Source organism: Mesoplodon densirostris, chromosome 19 (assembly GCF_025265405.1).
Source record: "Mesoplodon densirostris isolate mMesDen1 chromosome 19, mMesDen1 primary haplotype, whole genome shotgun sequence".
In the NCBI taxonomy this organism is placed as follows: Eukaryota; Metazoa; Chordata; class Mammalia; order Artiodactyla; family Ziphiidae; genus Mesoplodon; species Mesoplodon densirostris.
Genome location: NC_082679.1, coordinates 1,715,283 through 1,740,187, shown reverse-complemented (window position 1 = coordinate 1,740,187; position 24,905 = coordinate 1,715,283). Strand labels below are relative to the sequence as shown.

General features: G+C 44.9%; 1 non-coding gene across 1 annotated transcript; it reads left to right on the top strand.

Moving 5' to 3' along the window:
• The first annotated feature begins 12,960 nt into the window (after positions 1–12,960).
• TRNAE-UUC (transfer RNA glutamic acid (anticodon UUC)) lies at positions 12,961–13,033 on the top strand. Its single transcript has one exon. It is a non-coding gene; the product is annotated as a tRNA-Glu (tRNA).
• Positions 13,034–24,905: the final 11,872 nt, after the last annotated feature.

Genomic DNA, 24,905 nt, shown 5'->3' with positions numbered 1-24,905 from the left:
CAAGAGAAGCCACCACAATATACAATGAAGAGTAGCCCCTGCTCGCCACAACGAGAGAAAGCCTGTGCGCAGCAACAAAGACCCAACACAGCCAAAAATAAATGAATCAATAAATTTTAAAAATAAATAAATATCCAATCTTGTGAAATCTCTGTAAATTTAAAAACACATAAAAAACTCAATGTATGTAGAAATGTTTACATATGAACACATTCCCTATCTCTTCTGAGACAGCCTAGAAAGAAGTGGCATTCCAGCAGCTGTGAGCGTATTGATTGTCCAGTCATTGGCTTATGAATACGATATTTCAATAAGAAGAACCAGAACTCTTTAGATAAGAGGCTATTTCCAGGTTGGAGCTGGAAAAGTATAATATGAGCATAGGAAATATTCTTGCATTAGAAAGTAAAGAAGTAGTTGAAGGGAATTTCCTGGTGATCCAATGGTGAGGACTCAGTGCTCTCATGGCCGTGGCCCCGGTTCAGTCTCTGGTCGGGAAACTAAGATACCACAAGCTGCATAGCATGGCCAAAAAAAAAAAAAAAGTACTTGAAGAATAATGTTGATGTATTAGCTTTCTATTGCTGTCCTAACAAATTACCACAAACTTATGGCTTAAACAACATAAATTTATACTATAGTTCTATATGTCATATGCCCACTGAGACCTGGGATGGGCTCACTGTGCTAAACTCAAGTTGTTGGCAGGATTGTGGTTTCTTTTCATGGAGTGGAGGAAATTCTGTTTCCTGCTCATTTGAGTCATTAGGCAATTTCAGTTCCTTGTGGTTAGAGGGCTGATATTCCTGTTTTCTTGGTGGCTGTCAGCTACCAGGTCATCCCTGGAACATGTAAAAACTCTTAAAAATATTTAAAGATGAAACAGTACCAATTACACAGAAATTCTTCTAAAACAAGATTCAAACACTTCCCAACTAGTTAAGTGAATGGTGCTATTAAAACACTATGGACCAATACCCACACAATCACAGATACAACAAAAAACTTAACAAAATTTTAGCACACTGAATCCAGCCATTATACATATGTAAACACATAAATCATAACCTAGTGCTGTTTATCAGGAATGCAAAGATGATTTAACAACTGAATCTATAATCTATATTAATAGACTAAAAACAATCATCTCAAAGATGTAGTGGAAGAATTTCACAGAATTCAAAGCCAGTGAATGATACAAATTCTCAGCAAATTAGGATTAGATGGGAACTTCCTCAACCTGATATAGGGTATCTATGAAAAAAACAATAGCTAATATATTTGATGGTGAAAGCCTAATGCTTTTGCCCTGATATTGGGAATAATGCAAGTATGTCTATGCTCATCACTTAACATTGTACTAGTGGTCTGTGTTAGTAACATAAAAAAAAAATTCTAAAGATTGTAAAGGTAGAACCAAAACTGTCTATTCATGTAAGAAGACATGATTATGTTGAAAATTACAACTCATTCACCAAAAAGCTACTAGGTCTAATGATTGAGAATCATTGAGTTTAGCAAGTTCCCAGGATAAAAAGGCCAATATACAAAAATTACTTGTGTTTCCATATACTAGCAATGAATGTTTGGAAATTGAAAAGAAGAAATCTGTTATAATACCATCAAAATATGAAGTATTTAGAAATAAACTGAATAAAATATGTTCAAAAACAATAAGAAATTATCAAACACTGCTGGCAAATTCTATAAAACATTTACAGGGTAAATAATACTACAATAACATGTCCTTTCAGAAAATAAGAGAAGGATCAAATGCTTTCCAACTCATTTTAAGAGACCAACTAATTGATATAAAAACGTAATGAGTACAAAAAAATAGTAATTACAGAACTATAGTCCTAATTAATACAGGTGAAAAAAATCCTTAACAAAATATAGAACAAATTAAATCTAGAAAAAAGTAAAAATAATAAAATATGTATCATTAGATCTTGTCAGAGGAAAATACAGCTGACTGAATACTAGGGAAACAATCACCCCCACAGTGTGTTCTGTAGCCAGAGAAAGCTTGTTATGACCTGAATCAGGGCACCTCCATCAGCTCTAAACTGTCTATGGCTCCCACCACCCTCAGAAGGCCCAGCTCCTCATTTGCCATTTCACGGCTGATTCCTGCCCACCTGCTCTCTGGTCCCAAAAGACATAGCGTAGACTTGTGGTTTCTAGAACATTCCCAGGTCAGTACCACAACGAAGCATATGCACATGCTAGTTCTTGTGCCTGGCAACGCTTACCTCATCCTATTGGGTTCCAAAAACTGGAAGTGCGCCATACAATCCCCGTTTTCGATTAAGGACAGTAGGCCAAGAATAACTCACCTCTGAGTACCCCAAACTCCAGGGCAGAGAGAGCGGAGGGCGAAAAAGTCCTAGGACAACAGCATCCTCTATATTAGGGCTCTGGGGCTAATAGGACGAGGGTCCCAATGGCTGGCGGCCCGAAGCCCACCCACTCACCTGCGTCCGACAAGGCTACCCGTCTCCAGTCCACCCTGTGAACTGGGCGGGGACCCAGGCGAGGCCTTCAAGCTTAGTGGACTCCCCAGTCGTCCGGCCCTGGTCGGGGCGTGACCTTGGCTGACCCCGCCCTCCAATCCTCAGTTTCCCACGTGTAAAAGGCACGTAAGGCCAAGGACACCGACTCCAGGGACCTGAAGGAAAGAGGATTGGTGCGGAGCCGGAAAAGCACGCCGCTAGGCGGGGGTCACGGCTCGTACAAAGGCGCAGAGGTAGGTCCTAGTCTCTTCTCCCCTCTTTCCTTACTTGATCCCTAAGAGACGCCTGGGAATCAGGATCGAGTCTCCACCTCCGAGGCGTGCTGACCCCACAAGAGCCTCTGTGACTTCATCGGAAGTCCCGCCTCCACCTCCCCGGGAGGCACGCTTCTTTCCTGGGTAGTCATTGGATGAGCGCCCTTCGCGCTTGCACAAGCACAGCCTTCCGGGTAATGTAGTTTCTGTCCTACCTCCCGCCAGGTAAGGATGGGCCCTTCCCATTCTCCATGGCAAAGGCCAAACAGCCCTGCGAGGGACCCTGAGAAATAATGCTCTGCGGTTCCAAAGACAGGGACCACGCCAGAGTTTTGTGGCCACGTTGGGCGAAGTCCCATCCTGAAAGATATCTAACTGGAGACCTCTGCCTGTGCAGCCTTAGGCAAACCTCCTCAACCTGTCAGAACCTCAGGAAAAATATATAATTAAAAAACAAAACGAGGGACTTCCCTGGTGGCACAGTGGCTGAGAATCCACCTGCCAATGCAGGGGACAGAGATTCGATCCCTGGTCTGGGAAGATCCCACATGCCTCAGAGCAACTAAGCCGGTGTGCTACAACTACTGAGCCTGCGCTCTAGAGCCCGATCTAATTCAGTTGTTCCCAAACCAGTAGTAGCATCAGTATCATCAGGAAATTTGCTAACATTGCCAGTACAAGGGTCCCACCACACCATCAGTCCATAGGTAGCCTGAAACTGCAGTTCCCAAGACAGCACTAAATCCTGAGCAAGTGTGAGAACTGAAACCACTAATACCCAAGGGCATATCCCACTGGAGGAGCAAAAATTAGAAGACATAATTTCATGATCACTTCTGCCCATATTCCATTGCCTCAAGCTCATTTAAGGGAAGCAGGGTGTCCATAAAGAGAAAATTCGATAGGAGAGCATCTACCCAGTTTCTAGCACGATCCATCAGTTTAGTCACCAGATAATCCATTTTATTACTCCTCCTACACATTCAGCACTATTTATTACTTTGGGGGTGATAACCCCAAGCCCCATTCCTCCATGTTAATGTTAGTTATTTCTGCTCATAATCTAAACGAAGACCAGAAGGCTATAAACAAAGTAAGTTGCCACTCACTCCCAATATAATTATGGTTCTGGAATACAGTGGAAGGAACTATTCGAGGACCTGCTGAAGAAAAAAACCTGCCAATCTAGATTTCTATACACAGCAAAGCTGTCTTTCAAGAAAGAGTATGACTATTTTGAGCCCCAAATGGGAAATTTAATGGAAGATTAGCACACATAAAATGAAATCCTAAAGTTTATATTTAAGAATTTGGAAACTGATCCCAGATGAAAGATCTGCAATAGAGGATCCAAGAGGGGAATGCACATGTGGATGGATACAACTGCTCAGGATTTGTATTAGACAGTAATAACACTTCCTTTTGGAGTTATAATGATGGATTAACACACAAAGTCTCAACACAGATACTGAGACAGGACGTATCGGTTAATGTTCCAAGTCCCTTATATAGCCTGGGAAGAGGAAAAAGTATGTATAACTCTGTACTCTTTAAATAAGTGCTTGTAAATCTCAGCTTAGACAATAACAAACAGAATTAGAGTATACGCTTTCCAAACTAGAATAAAGAAAATCTGTAAGTAATAGAAAGTTTTTTTGGAGTGGAGGGGGGCAAGCATAGAAAGCACAAGTGACACAAGAAATCCGAAAAATAAGAGGACATATTTAAACCCAAATTATGTATACCAACTATTACATTAAATACATATGGAATAAATTAAATTAGAAGTAAGTATTTTTTGATGGCTCAAAATTCCCTTCACAAGGGATTTTCAAGGGGAGGTGTAAATGTCCATTCAAAGCACAACTAATATTCCATGTCATCCTCAGCCACCCCATCTCCACCAGTGAAAAAAAAAAACAAGGGGCAGGGAAAAATGTTGGCTTTGTCTGACGGGGAACCAAGATCTTATGCAGAATGTCACTAGAGGCCATGATCAAGCTCCTTAAGAACTAAAATCTGCTGAGATGCCATCAGGAACTGCTGTATATTTGTACTAGAAATCCCATCAGAACATCTCCTGGTGAGGAAGGAATAGAATAACCCAAACGAGTAACATATGAGTTACAATAGCTGACTTTTAAGCACATACACATACCCAACACTGTGACAGGCACTTTACAACACTATTCTTTAACCTGCACAACCTGGTAAAGTGGGATGGTCAACACACTTGTTTCGTAAACAATGAAAATGAGGGTTCAAATGGTTATTCAATCTCCCAGTTTACAGGGGAGGAAACCAAGAACCCAAAAGGTCCCTGAGTTGCCCTGAGTTATGGCCACCGGTAAGTAGCACAGTCGAGAATAGTACCTGAAATGATTCAAGTCTCATCACTGCTCTACGCACCCTCCTGCCTAAAGTCATCAAATCTGGGCAGGGCCAGGGCCCCTCCTTGGTCAGAGAAATAAGGTCATGGAAAATTCAACTGCCCATACTACCATCATGGGGACAAGGAATCATCCTGCCTTTTCTGTGTCTCAGAAAGGGACCTTCAGCTTCACTCGCTCACTCAACACACTTGCTAGGTGCTGCTCAAGAAAATGGAACACAAGGCCAAGCCATGAGTCACGTTTCCCATGAAAGCAGAAGGCTCTCTCTTGAGGACTAAGAGGGAAAAGTCATTCCCTGGGGCTCACCCCAACATCCAAACGATGCACATGTCCTGTCAGCTCAGCCTCTTAACATGTCCCAGGCCATCCTCACCCCATCATCTCCAGTGCCACCATCCTGGGCCAGTCCACTGTCAACACACTCTTGGACTACAGTGGCCACTTTCCTCTCTCCCACATCAGATTTTTTTTTTTTTTTTTTTGCTGTACGCGGGCCTCTCACTGTTGTGGCCTCTCCTCTCCCGTTGCGGAGCACAGGCTCTGGACGCACAGGCTCAGCGGCCATGGCTCACGGGCCCAGCCGCTCCGTGGCATGTGGGATCTTCCTGGACCGGGTCATGAACCCGTGTCCCCTGCATCGGCAGGCAGACTCTCAACCACTGCACCACCAGGGAAGCCCTGTGGTCTTGGTTTTTACTTTGTCATCTGAAGGGAATCCCATACACAAAAGACGCATATTAGCAATACCAACACAGAAGAAATAAAAATCACCAAGCCAGCAGGAAAAGGAAGATGGAAATGTGCCCCTGATACCTGACACCAGCTGGGTTTTCACATTTCTGAAACTCGGGGGGTTTTTTTTGTTTGTTTTTTTGCGGTACGCGGGCCTCTCACTGCTGTGGCCTCTCCCGTTGTGGAGCACAGGCTCCGGACGCGCAGGCTCAGTGGCCATGGCTCACGGGCCCAGCTGCTCTGTGGCATGTGGGATCTTCCCGGACCGGGGCACGAACCCGTGTCTCCTGCATCGGCAGGCGGACTCTCAACCACTGCGCCACCAGGTAAGCCCTTGTTTTGTTTTGTTGTTTGCTAGTCCTTGGATTCATGACACCTTTAAAGGGACAGCCTCAAGGAGAATTTGGGGCAGGGGCCAGAGAAGGTAGAGTCGAGTCCCCTCCTCACTGTCCAAGGAGCGGGTAATGATGATACTGTGTGTGCTGTATTTGTTCTAAGAAAGGACGTCACGTGGTGCTACAAGAACACTGGGAAGGGGGCATCTAACCCAGCCCAGATGAGAAAAAGATGTCAAGGGAGGTTTCCCAGAAGAGGTGCCTTGAGGTCTGAGTCCTAAATAACTAGGAGTAGTTACCAGATACAGATACAGAAAGTGAGAAGGCATCACAGCCAAAGGAGACAGAGTGTACAAAGGTGCAGAGTCTAGAGAGAATCCTGGATGTCCAGGAAACTGCAGGGCATGCGAGGGTGGTGGAGACATAGACAGAGATACAGCAGAGGTGGCATAGCAGATTAGTGGGAAAAGAAGGGACTATACAACAAATGCAGCTAAAAAACTGATTTCCCAGATGAGGAAAAAAGTTATTGCATTTCCACCTCACACCACACAGAAGGTTAATTCCAGATTCGTTACAACTTAAGTGGCAGAAGCCAAATTTCAAAATATTTTTGTAAGCAATAGAAAAATAGAATATCTTTTTTACTTTGGTGTAGAAAAAGATTTCCTAGCAAGACATGAAAAGCAGAAATCATAAAACAAAAGATAAATTGACATGACTAAACAAAATATGAATTTCTTTTCACCAAAAGATACTTTAAAGAAAATAAAAATGCAAGCTTAGCACTAGTAGAAAACTACTGCAGCACATATGATGGGTAAAAGATTAGTGTCAAGAATATGCAAAAAATCTGATAAATCAAAAAGAGGAGAGCAACCATCTTAATAGAAAGTTGTGGCAAAAAAATTCATAAACTGACATTAATAAAAGATGACACACATGTGGCCACTAAACAAATAAAGAGTTGCTCAACTTTCTTAGAAATGAAGGGCTTCAAAACAAACTACGGTGAGATACTCTTACATCCACTTTACTGGCAACAATTAAGGAGCCTGGCAATATCAGATATTGGAGAGGATATGGGCCAATGGAATTGCTCAGACATTGGAAGTGAAAATTATTATATCCACTTTCAGAAAACAACTGGGTAGGACTTCCCTGGTGGTCCAGTGGTTAAGACTCCACGCTTCCAATGCAAGGGGCATGGGTTCAATCCCTGGTCTGGGAACTAAGATCCCACATGCTGTGCAGTGCGACCAAAAAACAAAAAAAGAAAAAGAAAACAACTGAGTATCATTTTAATGTTCCAGGCACCTAGTTATCCAAAATTCCACTGCAAGGAACAATATCAAGAGAAACTCCTGGGCTTCCCTTGTGGCGCAGCGGTTAAGAATCCACCTGCCAATGCAGGGGACACGGGTTCGAGCCCTGGTCTGGGAAGATCCCACATGCTGCGGAGCAACTAAGCCCGTGTGCCACAACTACTGAGCCTGAGCTCTAGAGCCTGTAAGCCACAACTACTGAGCCCATGTGCCACAACTACTGAAGCCCGTGTGCCTAGAGCCTGTGCTCCACAACAAGAGAAGCCTCCACTCGCCGCAACTAGAGAAAGCCCGTATGCAACAATGAAGACCTAAAGCAACCAAAAATAAAATAAATAAATTTATTTTTTAAAAAAAGAGAGAAACTCCTGCACATGTGCACAAGGACGCATGTGGAAGAATTTTCACAGCAGCATTGTTTGTAAGAGTGAAAAACTGGGAAAAAGTAAATGTCCAAGAAAATGAATATTCTGTGGCATATTCACGCCACAGCATATTTTACAGCTGAAGAACATGAGTGAAATACAGCTATATGTATTATAAATATTAGTAACACAACACTGAATAAAAAAAGCCAGCTCAGCTGACTACAGGATACTCCTTTTATAAAGTTTGAGAAAAAAAAAAACTACACAATATATTGCCCAGGTATACGCACATATATACACACAGGTATGATAAAACAATTTTAAAAAGTAATGGATTGGGACTTCCCTGGTAGCGTAGTGGTTAAGAATCCGCCTGCCAATGCAGGGTACATGGGTTCAAGTCCTGGTCTGGGAAGATCCCACATGCCATGGAGCAACTAAGCCTGTGCACCACAACTACTGAGCCTGCGCTCTAGAGCCCATGAGCCACAACTACTGAGCCTACGTGCCACAACTACTGAAGCCCACACACCTAGAGCCCGTGCTCCACAACAAAAGAAGCCACCGCAATGAGAAGCGCACACATGGCAACAAAGAGTAGCCCCCACTCACCGCAAGTAGAGAAATGCCCGCGCGCAGCAACAAAAACCCAATGCATCCAAAAATAAATAAATTTATTTTTTTTAATTAATGGATTGAACATTTAGATGAGGTGGACCGATTGAAAAACACAACATACCAAAACTAACATAAGAAAAACAATATCTGAATAGCTCTACATCTACAAGGAAATAGATTTTGTAATAACATAAGTTACCACAAAACAAGGAATGAATAATAAATCCAAATTATGCAAAATGGTTATCTCTGTGCTGGGGGTATGGGGATAAGAAAGAAACACTTCAGCTTCAGTGTTGTGGTCCTGAGAATCTCCTCTAGAGTGCCACAAAGAGTAAGGAGATGACACCAAGCACTGATGAGAATGTAGAGCAATGGGAACTCTCATACATGGCTGGTGGGAGTGCGGGATGGTCAACCACACTGGAAATTGTCTGGCGGTTTTTCTTAAAGTTGAATATACACCTATCCCATGTCTGAGCCAGTCCAATCCTGGGTATATGCCCAACAGACCTGCTCATAGCGGTTTTGTTCATAACATCCAAAAAAAGGGTAACAACTCCGATGTCCATCAACAGGAGAATGGATAAACTGCAATATATTACTATAATGAGATATTTCACAGTATGAAAATATCACACTCCAACCATTTGCAACCACATGAATGAATCTCATAGACATCCTGATGATCAATAGAAGATGGGCAGAAAACATACTATGAAGTTCTGTTTTATCGACTCGAGAACAGTGAAAACTCATTGACGGTGTCTGAGTATTGGAGGTTACCTTCGTAGGTGGTAGTATGGACTAGGAGGGCTCACAAGAAGCCTCCTAAGGTCTGTATCTTGACCTGAATGGTGGTTACTTGGATTTATTCATGTGTAAAAATTCATCAGGTTGTGACTTCTCTGGCGGCACAGTGGTTAAGAATCCACCTGCCAATGCAGGGGACATGGGTTTGATCACTGGTCCAGGAAGATCCCACATGCCGCGGAGCAACTAAGGCCGTGTGCCACAACTACTGAGCCTGCGTGCCACAACAACTGAAGCCTGTGCACCTAGAGCCTGTGTTCCGCAACAAGAGAAGCCACTGCAAGGAGAAGCCTGCACACCTCAATGAAGAGTAGCCCCTGCTCGCCGCAACTGAAGAAACCCCGTGCACAGCAACGAAGACCCAACGCAGCCAAAAATAAAATAAATTAATCTTTTAAAAAATCTAAAAAATCATCAGGGTAAGCCCTTTAAGATTCATGAATACTGATATGTGTCAGTTGCACTTCAGTTTTGAAAAAGCAGAAAAATATGAAGAGTGAAGGGATGCATGGAAGTCTAGTGTAGACCTTTCTTCTAAGAATGAAACACCTCCTCTAAGAAGCTGGTTGTACGGATAGTCACACCAATTAGAGGCCATTCTAGAGCTCAGGAAGGAACTAGGAGATGAAAAGAGTTTCCAAGAAGGCGGGAGATATTCCTGGTGCAGGAACTGGTAACAGCTTCAGAGGGAGGTGAGAGCAGAAGCTGTAGGCAGCAATCAAATACAAATGAGTCTGAAAGGACTGAGGAAAGAGAAAGAGAAGTAAGCAATCTTTATTTCCAACACGAATTTTCTCATGGGATGAGGCCCCCGCAGCTGGGGAGTGGTGAAGGTTTGGAATACGGTGGGTGGCTAGGACAGCTGGTGCAGGGGAGAGTTGGGCGGACGCACAGAGCAGATGCACAGAGACAACAGGGTGTGCAGCAGGACGCAGACCAGAGGTGACCAGAGAGTTGATACTGGTGGTAATGGTGATGCTCAGGAAGGGGATGGACTCCGGAAATGGATGTGGGGTATAAAATGGACAGGACTTGCAGATGGCTGGATGAGGGATCTAATAAGTGTTCAGGGTTGGTTCTGGCCTTCTCAACATCTTGGAAGTGACTGGTGTCCCCAGGGAGGCCCCAACAAGAAGCTTCCGCGGAATTTCAGAGGCAGCATTCCCTCCCGGTCTGCATGCTGTAGTGACCCCCACTGCCTGGCTCTTGGCAACCCCCCTGAGGAAGAGCTTTGGGAAAAGCCTCTCTTCACCATCCATAGATTTTGCCCAAGATTCAACAGGTAGGTCAGTTCTGGTTTGGGAACGGGATGCCCTGCTTGTGGAGATACAGGACAAAGGTGTTTTGTAAACACCACGAGGACCCTCTCTATAGAGTGTGGTATTCAGGACAGGGAAGATTTCAGAATAATGGTGCTCCCATGCAAGCAAAAAAAAAAAAAAAAAAAAAGCTGACCTGGATCCTGAAACCAAGGCACAAACACCAGCCTTGGGCAATGTCTACCCAATAGTCTCCATCCTATAGAACCCAACACTGGGCAGGTGTACACCCCACTCACATGTAGCCACGGGACACTGGAAAAGTCACCCACTCCTTCCGCAGCTGTCTTCTAATTAATTTAAGTCAGTGTGTCTCACCAGGTGATGCCTGATTCTCACCACAGACCAGTTCAAACTAGATCTCTGGGGTAAGGCCTGGGCATTAGTAGTTTCCAAGGCTCCCTGGGTAATTCTGGCACCTGGGAGTAATGAAAGCCCTGGTCTCCATCAACCTGCAAATGGTACCCCCGACCATCAGCAGTCTCAAGCAGACCAGTGACTTAAGCCTGTGGCTCAGTCAGAAGGGAGAGCCTTGATTGTGGGAGAAGGAAGGGTTGAACTGGGTGTTCGACTGCTCCAGTCACTGCTGCAGCATCTTGTGGCTGGTGAGGTACCTGGATGAGGCCCAAGCAGACCCGTGCACTGGGAGAAGGAGCAGGAAAACAGAGAACAGGGTTGGCCTCAGTACCTGCCACAGCCCAAAGGCAACTGAGCTGGGATTCAACACCAGGCAACCCGGTTCTGAACCCCAGCCTGCTGAGCATCGCATTGGGGAGAAAACGGCTCAGAAGCCCTGTGTGAGGTCAGCAGCTGGGAAAAAGTGGGCTGCTGATTTGGGGGGAATGTGAATGTGAAGATTTAACTGTCGGGGACCAGGGGATGGTGCGAGGGGCCTTCTTGGTGATTCCCCAACTTGTGCATTGTAGGAATCACAAAAGAGTCAGACACGGGGAAACCCACATGGTGACTTGCGTAACTGTGGACATTCCCACAGACATCACCTTTCATCTCCTTTCAGCGTCATTTCACAAAGGAAAGGGCTTTGACCATCAAGGAAGGCAGAGGATTGCATCTCACCATGAAGGGACATCTTCTAAGGTTGAGCTCAAATGTTAGCATTTTATCTTCCCGAGAAACTAAACACTGCCGCGGCTGTGTTTTCCTTATACTGTGGGGAAAGGGAGCCTGCTGGGGGCTGGAGATGCTCCAAAGATGGATCCGGTGGAAGCCACAATAGTAGGTACATGAGTAAAACATGCACTGGGCTGGATACATAAGACTGTGCATTTTACTGAAGTAATAACATTAATAATGTAATAATATCACTGAATAATATATGAGACTTTAAATTATCACAATAAAATATTTTGCTCCCAAATCTGACTGATTCCTTTGGGCAGGAGGTCCCCAGAGGGGAGAGAACTGGGTTCAGGGTCAGGCAGCTTCAGGAAAACCCTGCACCTCACAGGATTCAGTGAGCAGAGCAGGGCAAGGGCCTGGAACAGGCGTGACGCGGCATCAGTGCTCAGGGGGCATTAGCTGTGACTAACTGTTACAAAGGCTCTTCTTCCGACCAAACCCCTTAAATCAATTTCTTCAAAAATGGAATCTCTTATCACTCTAGAAAAATGGGAAAACATTTCCCTTGCTACAAATGAAAGGTTACCATCAAAACACAACAATGAAATCAAAGTAAGGTGATTAAGTCCCAGAGAGCTCATCAGCCTGCTCGGGGGTGTGAGAGTTGGAGGCCGCTCCCTCTGCTGAAAAGGGAAATCAGCAACGGTCATGGGTGGAAGGCACGGATGATTCAGCATGATCTGAGACATTTTCCTGCCACGAGTCAGGAGGGAAACAGCGTTCTCAGGGTGTCCATCAAAGCCACCTGGTGATACATCTGTGTGTCCTCTAAAATCACCTGTGGTCCCAGCAGAGAGTGTGGGGAGGCCGGAGGAAGCGGATGGTCATGCAGACACCGAGGGCCGAAGAAGACTTCCACATGATATTGTGCTGTTTACAAAGCCGATGGGCAGCACGGACGGCAGACGCCTCCTGGGGACCTGCCTGCCTCTCCCCCTCCTTGGAGAGTCAGCCCATCGTCCACGACCCTGCTAACTGGGCAGCGGGGTCACCTGACCCAACCAGGTTGGGCCAGTCAGATCCCCCTCATGGGAATCTTTCATAAAGGTCCCAGGCTGAGCCTGTGCTGAGTGCTGGGGTGAGAGGTTGAGGGAAGTGTAGGCTCAAGTGGTCAGTTCCTGTCACAAAAACACCTACGCAAGGGAACTCCCTGGTGGTCCAGTGGTTAGGATGCTGCACTTTCAATGCCGAGGGCCCAGGTTCAATCCCTGGTTGGGGAACTAAGATCCCGCAAGCCACACAGCACAAAAACAAACAAACAAACAAAACACCTACACAGAAAATGCATGACAGAAACACGCAGAGAAAAGTAGAGATAAGAAATTTGAGGGTCTCACAGAGCAAGGACTGAGATGCTCACTTCTACCCAAAGCTGTTGTGAAAAGAGAGTGACACAAGCAGAGCCACAGAGAGAAGCCAGGAGGAAACCCAGCGCCAGGGCACAGGCACGCGTCCTCCCAGTTCCTGAGGACAGCTCCTCTGGACATCCTGTTCCTGGGATCCCCGCTTCCTTCCATGAGGGGGACCATGCTTCTTGCTCGATGATCCGTGGTGGAGACAGGAGAAAGCGAGCCCAGAACATGGCAGGGATGATGGGGAGGAGGGTGGGTAGCTCCAGAGACCTTCTCCACCATCCGGGCCTTGAGAGAGAGGACGGAACAGAGAAGGCTGCAGCTCTCCCCCCGACCCCCATGGAGGTGAGGAGAAGCCTCACCCAGTGAGACCGGGAGCCCGTAGGTCTGCAGCACCACCTTCGGGCACAGGGTCCTCTGAGCCGGATCCAGTAATTCCCACTCCTCCGGGTGAAGGTCATAGCCATATCCTTGAAGGTTACCTCAAAAGTCAAATAGAGTAGCATCGTGCACTTGGGGGTGGTTGGATGGGATCAGAGCCTGGTTAATTTAGGCGTTGTCCTTCCCAGCCTACTATAGTTGGGAACACAGGCTCTGGTGGCTGATGGACAAGGTGTGAGTTTCAACTACTTGAGAGCTGTGTGACCTTGGGCAGGTAACAACGTCTCTGAGCCTCAAGTTCCTCTTCTGTAAAGCACTTTGTATAATAACAGAAACTAACTCCGAGGAAGTGGGGGGATTGAATGAAATGAAACATAATCACAGTCCCTCAGAGTAAATCAAGGGCCCAATGGAAGCCCACTGTTACCATTTTTTAAATAATTTTTTGCTATATAGCAGGTTCTTATTAGTTATCTATTTTATACATATTAGTGTGTATATGTCAGTCCCAATCTCCCAATTCATCCCACCCCCAACCATTGTTTTGATTATTTTTCCTCTTTGCTCCTCAAACACCCTGGAAAATCTCAACCCAGCACTCAGCTCTGCACAAAAATGCCAGATCCTAAGCATGTGGATGCAGTGGGTACTTTAGCTAGGATTAAAAAGACCAGGAGGGACTTCTGTAGTGGTGCAGTGGTTAAGAATTTGCCTGCCAATGCAGGGGACACGGGTTCGAGCCCTGCTCTGGGAAGATCCCACATGCCGCAGAGCTACTAAGCCTGTGCTCCACGACTACTGAGCCTGCGCTCCAGAGCCCTCAAGCCACAGCTACTGAGCCCATGTGCCACAACTACTGAAGCCCGCGCACCTACAGCCTGTGCTCCTCAACAAAGAGAAGCCACATCAATGAGAAGCACACTCACAGCAATGAAGAGTAGCCCCCGTTGGGCTTCCCTGGTGGTGCAGTGGTTGAGGGTCCGCCTGCCGATGCAGGCGATGCGGGTTCGTGCCCCGGTTCGGGAAGATCCTACATGCCGCGGAGCAGCTAGGCCCGTGAGCCATGGCCGCTGAGCCTGCGCGTCCAGAGCCTGTGCTCCACAACGGGAGAGGCCTGCGTACCGCAAAAAACAAAACAAAACAAAACAGAGTAGCCCCCGCTTGCCACAACTAGAGAAAGCCCGCGTGCAGCAACGAAGACCCAACACAGCCAAAAATAAATAAATAAACTCTAAATAAATTAAAAAAAAAAAAGACCAGGACCTACCTCAATGAAGAGGTGCCATTTGAGCAGAGGCCTGAACAATGCACAGGGAGAAAGTGTTCCAGGCGGAGGGGACTACAAGGGCAAAGGCTGGGAAGTGGGTAAGAGTTTGGCAAGAGGAGGATGGTGTAGCTGGGAGGGCAGTGAGCCGGGGAAGGATGGGAGGGGAGGAGGACACACAGTCAGCACAGAGGTAGTCAGAGGGACAGCTGCAGCGGGCCATGGGGAGGGTTTGAACTGATTCTAAGTGTGATGAGCGCCCACCAGCTCTCCAACCGGCTACTGAGCCCCTGTTACGTACAGGGCTGGCCCTGTTCTAGGTCTAGACATAGAGCAGCAAACAGCGACGCCCAGATCCTCAACAAGTAACCGAGCAAGACAATGTCAGGTGGCCCTAAGGGTTCTGGTGACAAGAAAACAGAGTGGGGGGATTAGAGAGGCTGGGGGCAAATCCAGAAAGGCCTCTCTGAGGAGGGGCCACACGACTGGAATGAAGGAACAAAAAGCAAATACACAAGACAACTCCTGATAGTGACTGGGGTATGACAAGAGTAAACAGGGTCACATGCTGGAGAGAAGCCTGGGGCCTCCTGTGTGTTGACATTCAAACGCACACCACGTTCCCACACAGCACCATCACCCAATCTTTAATGGACTCACTTTTCACATAAAAGGAAATGTCTTAAACAGGAAAACGAATTTACTGCTGTAAATGGCAAACCAGCTTTCCATACCGTGAACAGATGGCAACTGCCAAGATGAATCCAGTGACTTCCCTGGCTCCTAGCCTGCCCAAGGGTACTCCTAGCAGAGGAGCAGTGATGCCAAACATAGTGCACCCACTGCCACTGTGCCTTAGTCTGCAGGCTCCCCCTCCAGGCCTCGACTGAGTACAGGACCAGGTTCCCCGGGTGAGTCCCTAAGATCATCACAGGACAGGGGCGCTGCTCCCTCAAAAGTGTCTGGAGTTATGCTACCTGGTCGGATACTGGGGAACACGTATCACACATATGCCCTCTCTGATCACCTCAAGCCGGGGGAGGAAATGTTAACCTTCTCATTAACCCCAAGAGACGGGAGACAAGGGCAGCGATGCCACTTGCTCAAGGTCACAGCCCTGGGAAGGGCGGGGACCGATGTACACTGAAGTCCCCACACCGTGGCTTGAGCTCTTTCCTAAGGCTCAGTCCACTCAGATGGTGCAGGTACGGAGGGGATTCTGAGACGTCCCACTGCTCCCTCGCTTGCACCGCCTTCAGGACAAAACCAGGGAAACGGCCTCCTTGGACCCTGGAAATCAGAGTAACGAATAGCCCCACTAGCATTTCCTGAGCATTCCTGGGTGCACTGTGCTGCATGCAGTGGTTTTCACTCCCCGCCCCACTCACCTCTCACAAGGACCCCAAAGAGAAGACGCTGGGATTAGCCCCATTTCACAGCAGAGGAAACTGAGGGCTCAGGACTTAGCAGACTTTCCTGCTGCTGGGCAGTGGCAGAGCGTGGAGCTGCACCCAGGCCGTGGGCTCCAAAACCTGCTTTGCACACCTGCCACACACGCTTGGGCTGGGAGGATGGCTGAAGACACTACGTGGAACGGGGAGCTCCATGTCTGTGTGGGGGTTGCAGGGAGTTCCCTCGCTGCTGCTGACTCCACTCACTCTCAAGCCTGCTCTCCACTTGACAGCTAGAGGAAACCTATTAAAACCTGGATCAGATCCCTTCCCTCCTGGCCTCCAAATCCTCTATCGTTTCCGTCAACCCAAAAAGAGACCCCGGGACTACCCTGGTGGTGCAGTGGTTAAGAATCTGCCTGCCAATGCAGGGGACACGGGTTTGAGCCCTGGTCCGGGAAGATCCCACATGCCGCGGGGCAACTAAGCCCGTGCGCCACAACTACTGAGCCCGCGTGCTGCAACTACTTAAACCCACGTGCCTAGAGCCCGTGCTCCACAACACAAGAAGCCACCGCAATGAGAAGCCCACGCACCGCCACGAAGAGTAGCCCCCTCTCGCCGCAACTAGAGAAAGCCCAAGCGCAGCAACGAAGACCCAGCACAGCCAAAAATAAATAATAAATAGCTAAATAAATAAACAACAACAACAACAAACCAAAACGAGACCCCGCCCCTCAGCCTGCCATTGCAGACCCGACTTCTGTCTCGCCACTCTGCCCCCAACAGGCAAAATGGAGAGTCGCAATTCCACCCAGCTCAGCCTCACCTCCCAGCATTTTCACCTAGTGGTTCAAGTGCCTGGGACACCCCTGCACAGATCATCGACTAACTGAGTTGGGAACTCTTCCATATAAACCCTGGCTTGGATTCAGGGCACTAGGCTGGGACTGACTGACCGGCCTCCACGGCCCCCAGACTCAAAGGCAGAGTAAGGGGAAATGAAGAGACCCAGGACAATTTCGCTCTATATGCGGGCGCCGGGATGATGTGGCTGGAGGCCCAAAGGGCCTGAGGGACCATCCACTCACCAGTGCCGGGTCCGTCTGTGCCTCTGCCGCGGCCATGAGACCCTTTCCAGGGACCTGGACCTTGCAACGCAGGAGACCAGGGAGGGTCCCAACGGTTCAGCTGACGCCCCTCCCCTGCCCCGCCCACCCTCAGCCCTGCCTCCCTGCAGGGAGGGGAGGAAGCCTCTTCCTGAGACTTTCTGCTGGCCCTCGAGCCCGCTCATGGCTCGGGAGCTGCGTGCGATACCGAGGACAGACGCAGGCGCAGCCAATACGACCGCCACGAGAATGCCGGCGGAAGTCTCGCCCAACGTGGGATCCCAGTCCTGCACAGTCATTGGCCCGGAGCTACCGCCTCTTGCCGCAGAGCCTCCTGGGTAATATTGCTTCCGCAGCACCACCAGGCACCTCGAAGGGCGCCCTTCCGGGAATCTCTGCGAAGGATCAGAGGTGCCCGCGTGAGGGTCTCTGGGAAACGAAGTCATCGGGCTCTAGAGGCGGAGCGAGGCGTCTTTGCTTCTTAAATGGCCACCACCCCATTTACGGGTCGTGTCTTCTGCAGCTAAGGAAAATGCTTAGACGTGTTATTTCATACGTGCCCAAAGGCTAAAATCCCCAAGGGACACACCAGACCATGATATCATGCAGATAGAAAGTGACTCCATTCAAAGATTCGACCTAATATTATCTTGCTGCTCTTCAATTTCAGGGAGACTGAAGCTTGAGAGTCATTCTGTGAGCTCCAATGCTGGTGAGGGTAAAGGGGGAAAAGACTCCATAGAGGAGGAAAAGGCAGCAATATTAGGCAGCCTTGAATCACGTGGGCAAGGTGCTGTCTGCTTTTCCGTCAGAAAACACCTCTGCCTCTATACTCACTGATTGTATTTGTATCCAACCCAGCTGTTATATCAAGATAGTATTTCTTACACCATTTTCCAAGGCATGTTCATTTCTTTTAGTAGTGTGACACCTAAGATCTATTTGAAAAGGAGAGATATCACCAAATTTCATTTCCTGCTATGACATTTCCTGCAGTGGTGGAATTGTGTAGAAAATGGCCACCTAAACTCTGAGATAAACGTTCCAGTTTTCTTGATTTCAATCTGTTTGCTCTAATGGCAGTAACATCTGCCAAAGGATTTGAAAGTATCTCTGAAAAACATTTGTGAAAGGCAAGTGACTCCCCACCAGTTTCAGTCTACTAGCAAGATTATGCACAATTACTTCATTCTATACATTAAACTTTATCCAATAAAAATTCACTAAGAAGATGCCACATGTTTTCATTATATAGTATCTTTATTACTGAGGATATGCACATGATTGTGGTTACACGGCTCCAAGTCCTCAGATCAGACCATGGCTTCACCTCCTAATCAGCCTCACACTACAGTAATCAAGATGACTCAAGGTTTTTGTCCAAGCCGGAAGGATGGATTTGTCATTAACTGAGATAGAAAGGGTAGTGGTGGTGTACATGGAGGAGGTTAGGAGGAAATATTAGAGTCTCACGTTTGAACATATTTTGTTTTAGAGTCAATCAAACAGCCAAGTGAAACAGACTTTAGGCATTTCAATATAGGACTCTGATTTATTTATTTATTTATTGTAAAACAAGTGAGAAGTTTTATTCTTTGATGGACTTTTTCATTTTATTTTATTTAAAACAAATTTATTTATTTATTTTTGGCTGCGTTGGGTCTTTGCTGCTGCACATGGGCTTTCTCTAGTTGTGACGAGCAGGGGCTACTTTTCATTGCAGTGCACGGGCTTCTCATTGCGGTGGCTTCTCTTGTTGTGGAGCACAGGCTCTATGCGCATGGGCTTCAGTAGTTGTGGCACGTGGGCTCAGTAGTTGTGACTTGCAGGCTCTAGAGCACAGGCTCAGTAGTTGTGGCGCATGGGCTTAGTTGCTCCATGGCATGTGGGATCTTCCCGGACCAGGGATCAAACCCTTGTCCCCCGCATTGGCAGTTGGATTCTTAACCACTGCACTATCAGGGAAGCCCTTTGATGGACTTTTTTAGAATGATCATAGCTATGCAATCTAGACTCTGCAACAGAAGAAATTCATGTTCAGAAATAACACCAAGTGGGACTTCCCTGGTGGTGTAGTGGTCAAGCATCTGCCTCCCAATGCAGGGGACACAGGTTCGAGCCTTGGTCTGGGAAAATCCCACATGCCATGGAGCAACTAAGCCCATGTGCCACAACTACTGAGCCTGCACTCTAGAGCCCATGAGCCGCAACTATTGAAGCACACACACCACAACTACTGAAGCCCACGTGCCTAGAGCCCATGCTCTGCAACAAGAGAAGCCACCGCAATGAGAAGCCTGTGCACCGCAATGAAGAGTAGCCCCTGCTCGCTGAAACTAGAGAAAACCCACGTGCAGCAACGAAGACCCAATGCAGCCAAAAAAATAATAAGAAAGAAAGAAAGAAAGAGAGAGAAAGAAAGAACACCAAGTAAAATGCCTCATATATGGATTCCTGCAGTTATGGGTAAGTCCAATGTTTTAGAAAAAGTAAACAAAGAAAGCAGTCTATCTGGGAAATATTTAAGGACTGTCTGACCTGGAGTTACAAAAAGATACTCCCTTGTCTCAAGGTGGGACAAATGTGTGGTACCATTTACATTCCGGATCTCCAAAAGGGATCAGGCTGAGGGAGATTCCAGTTGAGCCCACACCCTTACTTAGCTCTTTTCCTTGCCTTGTACTCTATCATTAAACTTCTCCTGATAATTTCCCCTAAATAAATCATATGTCTTCGAACCCTATGTCAGGTTCTGCTTTTGCAAAACCCAACCTTAGGCAGAACACATTTGGTCAAAACCTAAAATATTAATCATGTTAAGTATGTCAGTGATATTAAGTTTCTTTTCCATGAGAATATGAGCAAAGACCAGGTAACCTGCCTTAAATGTGTAACTGCAGAATCAGACTAAAACTGGCCCTATCCTGTTTGTAACAAGATACTCAGTTGTTTCACAAAGACAACAGAATAAAACCACAAGTTACGTGGCCAAACCATGCACTAAGATTTCAACCACAAACAACACTCAGAACCATAGTTTCTCCCCCTGTCCCTGCATGTAATTCTCTTCTTTTAGAGTGACTTTGTCTCGTTTTGGTATCAGGGCAATGGTGGCCTTGTAGAATAAATTTGGGAGTGTTCCATCCTCTTCAATTTTTTGGAATAGTTTGAAAAGGACTTGTATTAGCTCTTCTTTATATGTTTGGTAGAATTCCCCTGTGAAGCCGATCAGTCCTGAAGTTTTGTTTCCTGGGATTTTTTTTTTAATTCCCAAAAACCAGAATATACATACTTTTCAAGTGCACATGGAACATTCTCTAGGATAGACCACATACTAGGACACAAAACAAGCCTTAACAAATTTAAGAAGATAGAAATTATTTAAAGTGTCTTTTTTTTACCACAATGGTATAAAGTTAGAAATCAACCACACAAAGAAAAATGAGGAAAAAAATGATTACATGGAGACTAAACAACAATGCTACTAAAAAAGCAATGGGTCAAAGATGAAATCAAACAGGAAATCAGAAAATACCTTGAGACAAATGACAATGAAAACACAGCCTTACAAAAATCTGAGATGTAGCAAAAGCAGTCCTAAGAGGGAAGTTCATAGTGATACAGGCCTTCCTCAACAAGCAAACAAACAAAATCTCAAACCACCCCCCCAAAAAAACCCAACCTAACCTACCACCTAAAAAAATTAGAAAAAGTAGAACAAGCAAAACCCAAAGTCAGCAGAAGGAGCGAAATTATAAATGTAAGAGAGGAATTAGAGATTAAACAAAAAACAAGAGAAAAGATCCTAAGACCATGAGATGGTTTTTAGAAAGGATAAACAAAATTGAAAACCTCTAGTCAGACTCACCAAGAAGAGAGACGACCCAAATAAACAAAAGAAGAAATCAAAGAGGAGAAATAACCACTGATACCACAGGAAAAAAAAATAAGAAAATACTATGATACGCCAACAAATTGGAAAACTTAGAAGAAACAGACAAGCTTCTAGAAACACAGAGCCTGCCAAAATTGACAAGAAGAAAGATAATTTGAACAGACCAATCACTAGAAGTGAAATACAATCTGTAGTTAAAAAAAAAATTCCCTGCAAACAGAAGTACAGGACCAGATGGCTTCACTGGGGAATTCTACCAAACATACACAGAAGAACGTATACTGATCATTCTCAAACTCTTCTGAAAGAGTGAAGAGGGAACCCTCCCAAAGTTACCAACACCCTGATACCAAAATCAGACGGACAATACCAAAAAAGAAAATCCCCCAGGGTAAAACCCATAATAGTCTGGAGTGAAAGAGACTTGCAATCTATGGCTCTACCATGGTCCCACCACTTACAAGCAATATGAGCTGTGTGTCACCCCATCTACCTGGGCCCCATGTTCTCATCTACAAAATGCTCATTCATTTGCCCTGCCTACCTGGGAAGGTTTTTTTTTTTCAAATTAATTAATTAATTATTTAATTTTGGCTGTGTTTGGTCTTTGGTGCTGCACGTGGGCTTTCTCTAGTTGCAGCAAGCAGGAGCAACTCTTTGTTGCAGTGTGCAGGCTTCTCATTGCAGTGCCTTCTCATTGCAGACCACGGGCTCTAGGCATGCAGACTTCAGTAGTTGTGGTCTGTGGGCTTCAGTAGTTGTGGCTCGCAGACTCTACACCACAGGCTCAGGAGTTGTGGCACAGAGGCTTAGTTGCTCCATGGCAATGTGGGATCTTCACAGACCAGGGATCAAACCCCCTGGGAAGGTTTTTAAGTGTGATGATGTAAAAGCATTTTGCAAACTTCTAAGCATTCTACCAATTTAAATGACTTTGAAAAAGAAGAAAAAAGAAAGAGAGAAAATCACAGGCCAATATATTTGATGAATATAGATACAAAAATTCTCAACAAAATGTTAGCAACCAAATCCAACAACACATAAAAAAGATCATATACCACGATCTAGTTGGATTCATCCCAGAGTCACAAGGATGGTTCAACACATACAAATCAACCAATGTGATACACCACATCAAAAAAAGAAGACAAAAACCACAGATCATCTCAAAAGATGCAAAAAAAGCATTTGATAAAATTCAATGTCCATTCATGATAAAAAAAACTCTCACCAAACTGCGTATAGAGGGAACATATCTCAACATAATAAAAACCATTTATGACAAACCCACAGCCAATATAATACTCAATGGTGAAAAGCTGAAAGCCTTCCCACTAAATTCTGGAACAAGACAAGGATGCCCACACTCACTACTTCTATCAACATAGTATTGGAAGCAATCAGACAAGAAAAAGGTAAAGAGGTTAAATGGTCATTATATGCAGATGACATGATACTCTATATAGAAAACCCTAAAGATTCCACACAAAACTATTAGGACTAATTAATTAATTTAGCAAGGTAGCAGGATACAAGAGTAATATACAGAAACCTGTTACATTTCTTTAAAATAACAATGAAGTATCAGAAAGTAAAAAACCAAAATCCTATTTAAACTTACATCAAAAATAAAATAAAATAAAATACCTAGGAATAAACCTGACCAAGGAGGTGAAAGACACCGACACTATAAAACATTAATAAAGGAAACTGAAGATGATTCAAAGGAATGGAAAGATATTCCATGCTCTTGGATTGGAAGAATTAATAGTGTTAAAATTGCCATACTAGTCAAAGCAGTCTACAGATTTAATGTGATCCCTATCAAATTACCCATGACATTTTTCACATAATTAGAACAAATAATCCTAAAATTTATATGGACCCACAAAAGACCCAGAATTGCAAAAGCAATCCTGAGTAAAAAGAACAAAGCTGGAGGCATAACCCATTGGACTTCAGACAATACTATAAAGCTATAGTAATCAACACAGTGTGGTACTGACACAAAAACAGACACATAGATCAATGCAACAGAATAGAGAGCCCAGAAATAAACCCACAGTCAATTAATCTTCAACAAAGGAGGTAAGAATATATAATGGGAAGCAGACAACCTCTTCAGCAAAGGATGTTGGGAAAGGTGGACAGCTGCCTGTAAATCAATGAAATTAGAACACACCCTTACACCATACACAAAAATAAACTCAAAATGGCTTAAAGGCTGGGACTTTCCTGGCCATCCAGTGGTTAAGACTCTGTGCCTCCACTACAGGAGGCACGGGTTTGATCCCTGGTCGGGGAACTAAGATCCTGCATGCTTTGTGGTGCAGAAAAAAAAAAAAAAAAGACTTAAGCATATGATACCATAAAACTCCTATAAGAGAACATAGGCAAAACATTCTCTGACCTAAATCATATTAATGTTTTTTTAGTTCATTCTCCCAAGGCAAAAGAAATAAAAGCAAAAATAAACAAATGGGACCTAATCAAACTTATAAGCATTTGCACAGCAAAGGAAACCATTAAAAAAAGAAAAGACAATCTACAACTGGGAGAAAATATTTGCAAATGATGCAACTGACAAGGGGTTAATTTCCAAAATATACAAACAGCTCAAAAAACTCAATATAAAAAAACAAACAAATAAACAACACAATAAAAAATGTACAGAAGACCAAAACAGACATTTCTCCAAGAAGACATAGATGGCAAACAGGCATATGAAAAGATGCTCAACACTGCTAATTATTAGAGAAATGCAAATCAAAACTATAATAAGGTATCACCTCACACTAGTCAAAATGGCTATCATTTAAAAGTCTACAAATAATAAACACTAGAGAGGGTATAGAGAAAAGGGAACCCTCCTTCACTGTTGGTGGGAATGTCAACTGGTGCAGCCACTATGGAAAGCAGTATGGAGGTTCCTTAAAAAAACTAAAAACAGAGTTACCATATGATCCAACAATCCCTCTCCTGGGCATATATCAAGAAAAGATGAAAACTCTAATTCAAAAGGATACATGCACCTGAATGTTCATAGCAGCACAATTCATAATAGCCAAGACATGGAAACAACCCAAGTGTCCATCAACAGCTGAATGGATAAACAAGTTGTGGTATATATACACAATGGAATATTACTCAGCCATAAAAGAAGAATGAAATATTGCCATTTGCAGCAACATGGATGGACCTAGAGATTATCATACTGAGTGAAGTAAGTCAGACAGAGAAAGAAAAACATTATAGGATATCACTTATATGTGGAATCTAAAGAAAAATATAAACGAATTTATTTACAAAACAGAAACAGACTCACAGACATAGAAAACAAACTTATGGCTACCAAAGGGGATGGAGGGAGAGGGAGAAATTAGGAGTATGGGATTAACAGATACACACTAATACAGATAAACAACAAAGATTTATTGTATAGCACAGGGAACTATATTCAGTATCTTGTAATAAGCTATAATAGAAAAGAATCTGAAAAAATTATATATATGTAACTGAATCACTTTGCTGTATACCTGAAACCAACACAATATTGTAAATCAACTATATTTCAATTTTAAAAAAAAAGAGCTTCCCTGGTGGTGCAGTGATTAAGAATCCGCCTGCCAATGCATGGGACATGGGTTCGAGCCCTGGTCTGGGAAGATCCCACATGCCGCAGAGCAACTAAGCCTGTGAG